General features: G+C 43.1%; 1 long non-coding RNA gene across 2 annotated transcripts in view; it reads right to left on the reverse strand.

Annotated features, from left to right (window-relative positions):
- Window positions 1–5,023, reverse strand: part of LOC115275803 — a 16,838-nt gene extending 11,815 nt beyond the window's left edge. The window contains exons 1-2 of one of the 2 annotated variants that reach the window (XR_003901758.1): window positions 4,863–5,023; window positions 3,581–3,672 (exon numbers count right to left, since the gene is read on the reverse strand). This is a non-coding gene — a long non-coding RNA (uncharacterized LOC115275803). Of the gene's footprint in view, window positions 1–3,574; window positions 3,673–4,862 lie in introns of both variants that reach the window. The other variant, XR_003901759.1, reaches the window with a different exon arrangement.
- Between the last annotated feature and the right edge of the window lie 311 nt (window positions 5,024–5,334).

Raw genomic sequence — 5,334 nt, forward strand, 5'->3', positions numbered from 1 at the left:
TTTGCACTCATAGGTCTAGCAGGAAAACAGGAGAGAGACCTAATGAAGAACCAGGGGGAGCGGAGGAGGGAGAAAGAGTTGGGGAGAGAGAGGGATGCAAAACTTGAGTGACTGTTGAATGCTGAAAATGAACTGAGAGTTGAAGGGGAAGGAGGAGGGGGAAAAGAGGTGGTGGTGATGGTGGAGGGCACTTAAGGGGAAGAGCACTGGGTGTTGTATGGAAAACAATTTGACAATAAAATATTATGGGAAATGAATAAATAAATAAAATAAACTTTAGAAAATGCTATAAAATATCCCACTTACCCCCCCTCTGGCTCTTCTTTTGTTTCTGACTTTGAGAATTAAGAAACTCTTTCTTCTCCTACCAAAGAGAAATTTCCTGTTTAGACTCTTGATTCTACTGGCGCCCCTGGCCCACGTGTTAAGCTCTAAATCCTTTTATTTTTTATTAAAAAAAATTTTTTTTATGTAAGTAGTCTCTACACCCATTGTAGGGTTCGAACTCATGACCCTGGGATTAAGAATATGTTCTTTTGACGGATCCAACCGGGTGCCCCTAAACTCTGAATTCTAACTTGTCTTCTTTTTCTCTATTTTTATGTCTTGTACACAAACATAGTTTCCTGCCCCCTCCATTCATCTCTTTTGTCTTTATAATAAAATCTCTCAATGAAAATCTCAATCTCTTTCCTTAATGCAATGAGGCCAATATCATCAAAATTACCCTATTTTTAATATGGTCTTTACATGGAACTAGGACAGAACCTTCCATCACCTTTCTAGACCCATTTTACTTCTCTCTTAGATTTCTGTTAAGCCCAGTTACTTAAGTTAAGCTGTTTCCTAAAAAAAACCCACTACTCACAAAAATGGTTTTTAAAAGCACGTTTTCGTTCTGCTTTCTACTTTAACCCACATTTCTCCAAAAGATGAGGGATCAGAGTGACCCACTCAAAGTATCACTTCCCCTCCTGTTTGGAAGAGCCCATGTGTGAAACTGCTGAGTCTCGTTACTGAGAATGGCCGCTACTTTATTGTGCCATTGACACAGAAAAGGAGATCCCTTCCCTGAAGAGCCCTGACTTGACTCCTGACAATGGACACTTTCATTATCAAGTGGATTGCTGAAAAGGAGTCAGCCTGTAGCCTGACAAAAATCAGCTTCCTTGCCTTTCCAGGGGGGAGGGCACTTCAAAGAAGTACCACTAGACAAGTAGGAGGAGCGAGCTCCATCTCAATGGGTTTTCACTGGAGGCTTTTGAAGATGGTCTAAGGGAAGCAGAGATCAGTTTGGGATTGGTTTCTGTTTTGAGGTGGGGTTAGAAAAAGAAGGAGTTAATTAGGAATTGGGGGATGTCATGAGGTGAAGGAGGCCAAGAAATTGGGTGTCCCTAGTAATAAATGAAAATTGCAAGTGGTCTGGGGTATCATTGGTCAGTAATCACCTGTAGAGGGGAATCATTATAGTAATTTACATCCGCAACATGACCTTGGCAGAAACTGTTTGCTATTAACGTTGCAGCTGGCTTTACCTGTGCCTCTCCTCCCAGCCTAATTAGTGGCTGGGCTGCTTCTCTCTTGTTAGGCCAAGTTGATTTTCATTCTTTCAATTCCAAATACATTTTAACTCTTGCAGCGTCCTGGATTCTAAATTCACTGGACATCCACCAGGATGTTTTCACACTCTCACTTAACTAACTATAAGACTTTTAAGTTCACCTTGATCTAACTTAATAGAACCAACATCAAACGACTCTAAAAAGTTGAGATGAAGCCATGTGGCTTTGCCAATAGTTTCCAGTTTGGGATGTGTAGAACTTTTTCAAATGTTCTACCACTCTGCATTTTGATGATGCCAGGCACTCACTAATAAAGTTGGTCCAGGTTCTTTTACTCCAAAAGCTTATTGGCTCCTCATTGGAAGTATCAATGAATTTAAAGCTCACCATGATTGGACTCTGTTCTACCTTTTCCATTCTCTTCTCTGTCTTTCCAAGCATTTTACATTTGAGCCACACCAGATGGACCACTGGACTTCCGCATCTCTGCGCCTTTGCATACACTTTCCCTTACTCTGGATGGATCCTTTGACTCGGTCGAAATCCTATTCTTATTTGTTTGATATAAAAACCTTTCTCCATGAAGCACTCTTGAACCACTCAGGTGACACTGCTGCTTTAGCATTCCCATAGCACTTTGCTCATAACCCTGCGTAGCACTGCTTTTGTTCTATCTCCTAAGCACATGGTGGTTTTTAGAGTTATCTTTGACATTTGAAAAGAAAAAGAGTTTATTTTACCTACTCTCTGTATCCTAAAGCAAATTCTTAACCTGGTTTTCGTGACTTCATTATGGTCCTCTGGAGATATGGGAAGGTGGGGCAGCTTCTGAAACTTAATTTATAAATATATATGGACATGTTTATATAATTATGGGGGGGTGTGTGTGCAGTTTGTTGGGAAGAGGGTCCATAGCTTTCATTAGATGCTCAAAGAGATGTGTAACACAAAAGGGGTTGAGAACAACTATTCGAATATTAGACTATTCGGGAATGGGCACTCTGCCACTCAAACAGATGGGGGAGATGACGATAAGCAACCAAGAAATCATGAATGTGCATCAAATGTGGGTGCTTAGGGCATGGTACCCAGCTGGGCAGGTGGAGAGCGCCATCCACCCAGAGCTGCCAAGGGCTGTTAGCCAGTGTTGATTAAACTCTGGACTGCACTTGCACTGACTTTTGGAAATTGTAGTTGAATCCAGTCCTCCCCAGTCAGGGCACAGAAGCACAGTAGTTGGCTGAGTTTATCCACATAAATGCCCTGACTGAGCCTTTGTTGAGGAGCTACATTGGCAGTGGCAGTAATGCTGCTGTTCTTGTCTGGTTTTTCAATTCCCAGATAAATATTAGTTTGATTAATAATCATGTTTCAACAAATCATAGGAAGGAGGAAGTAGACTACAGTTCTGGAGGGAGAATATAGTACATGACATATATCTTATCCCCAATCTTATAGGAAATAGAAAAGCTCCTCAAAAAGATTACACAATGCTGTATTTCCCTTACTGTCTCATTATGACACAGGAGTCAATAATATGGGTTGCAATATAATACAGTCATGTTTATGACTTGAGCTTCGGTGTAAGGGATAGATAGGCCCTTGATTATACTTCTTAAGTGCCCATGCTAAGAAGCCTCATGATTTTGAGAATGTTTTTCCTGCCACTTCTCTCCTTCCATGTCTGTCTGTCTTTCTTTCTTTCTTTCTTTCTTTCTTTCTTTTTTTCTTTCTTTCTTTCTTTCAGGAGACGGTGCAAGTGATCAAGGGGCAGAGAGAAGGGTCAGAGAGCGAGCGAGAGAGAATCCTAGTAGGGGCAGAGAGAGAGAGAGAAAGAAGCAGGGCTCTAGCTCATGAACTGTGGGATCATGATCTGCGCTGAAGTCAGATGCTTAACTGAGCCACCCAGGCACCCTCTCCTTCCATCTTTCTTAGAAGATTCTCTGTGGAATTGATTTGGCTGATAAGAGATATGTTAACCCATGAAAAAAAAAGGCACAAAAAATACATACACCTACGTTGTCACATGCATTCACGAGCCGGTCAACTGATTCTCATTTTGGCAGGTGTTGAAATCATTTGCCACATATTATTCCTTTCACACAGTATACTAAAAGAGAGCAAAATAATATGCAATTCAGGTATTTGAACTGTAGCAGTAAAACTCTACATGTTTCCTTTTGGCCCTGAAGTGACTAGTTATCTGTATTATTTCTTTCTTTTCAAACAAAGCAAGTTATAAAAATCCTATTACATAAAATGCATTACGAATATCAAAGACAATTCTTTCAAAAGCAATGGTCACAGTCTTCCAACTGAGCTATGCTAAATGGAAGAGCTGATTTCTTAATCTGAAAGGTAAAAAAAACTTGCATATAGTCAAATCAATCCCTACCATTGAGTTCCTTTGAGAGTAGAAGACAATATTCCAGGTCAGTAGTTCTAAAACTTGAGTGTATATTAGAATCACCCGGAAGGCTTGTGATTGCTAGGCTTCACCCCTAAAGTTTCTAATACAGAAGATCTGGGATAAAGCTGGAGAACGCAGAACTCTCACAAGTTCCCAGGTAACGTTGATCTAGGTCTTCAAGGTTCTAAGGGGTTTGTAATTAATTCACAAACCAGAACATAACATGTTGAAAAATACCTAGCAATGCAAGGTCACCTGTTTCAACACCCTTTGCAATAGAAGGTAACATAAGGGTCCAAAATAAGACTCAGTGTGTGTATGTGATATTAGTGCAGTGGTGGGAGAGTACTCCAGGATGGCAGGATTTGAGCTGACTCCCGCGTACTCCCGCGTCTGGATAAAGATCATCAGAGAGAAAGATGAAGGGTATCTTAGGCAGGGTAAAAGAACCAAGTCAGTTTGAGCTAGGACTGGAGGGGTAAGTAGAGACAAGCTCATGAAGGGCTTTCAATGCTATCCTGTAAAGAAGTTCAGCTTTTATGATCAAATAATATTCTTCCATCTACACTTTATCCCGTCCTGTGGCATGCAGGCACAAAGGCTTAGCTCTACATTGTAGTACTGTATCCCCAGTACTGTTTAGCTTAGGTGAGGGAAAAGAGGGGAGGTTTTAGTGTGTCTCTGGTGTTTGATAAGATCATTTAAACCGGGAGGGGGCTTATTTACAGTGTTGAGTCCATTTATCCTAGGTTGCAGGGACGGGAAATCTGGCAACTTTTGAATGTCTTCCTTAAACATGGCAAAAAGCTTGTTTGGGTGTGGATTGAAGGTGGCCCGCAGTAATAGGAAACATCTTAGATGGCTGGGGCAATTCCAGATGTAGGAATCACCTGGCGATCTTGTTAAAATGCAGCTACCGATTTGGCAGATCTGAGGTTGTGCATTTCTACCAGGTTCCCAGAGGATGCAGATGCTGTGGGCCGCACTCCGAAGTAAGGTACCAGGGGACATCCAGAGCGCGTTAGGGGAAGAGAGGCCTGTTGACCACTATCACTGAAGGAAGGAAGATAGTTGCAGTCCTTAAAGGAAGGCCTCTCTGAGTCCCCCACAGAGGGGGACGGATGGCGTGCGGGGACAAAGAGAAGGACGGCCAGGGCACAGCTGGGAAGGTGGCAGCGGGGGAGGGCGGAGGCGCCGAGGTGCGTCAGGTACGAGTGTTCCGGTGACGGCGGTCCCGCGGGGCAAGGGCCTGGGGCCCGCGGCGCGCCTCCTCCCGGCCGGGGCGCGATTTCCGCTCTTTCGGCCCTCGGCGGCTCCCATCGCGGCTCCCGGGAGCGGAGCTGAGACCGCGACGGCGGCAGC

Source organism: Suricata suricatta, chromosome 13, assembly GCF_006229205.1.
Source record: "Suricata suricatta isolate VVHF042 chromosome 13, meerkat_22Aug2017_6uvM2_HiC, whole genome shotgun sequence".
Classification (NCBI taxonomy): domain Eukaryota; kingdom Metazoa; phylum Chordata; class Mammalia; order Carnivora; family Herpestidae; genus Suricata; species Suricata suricatta.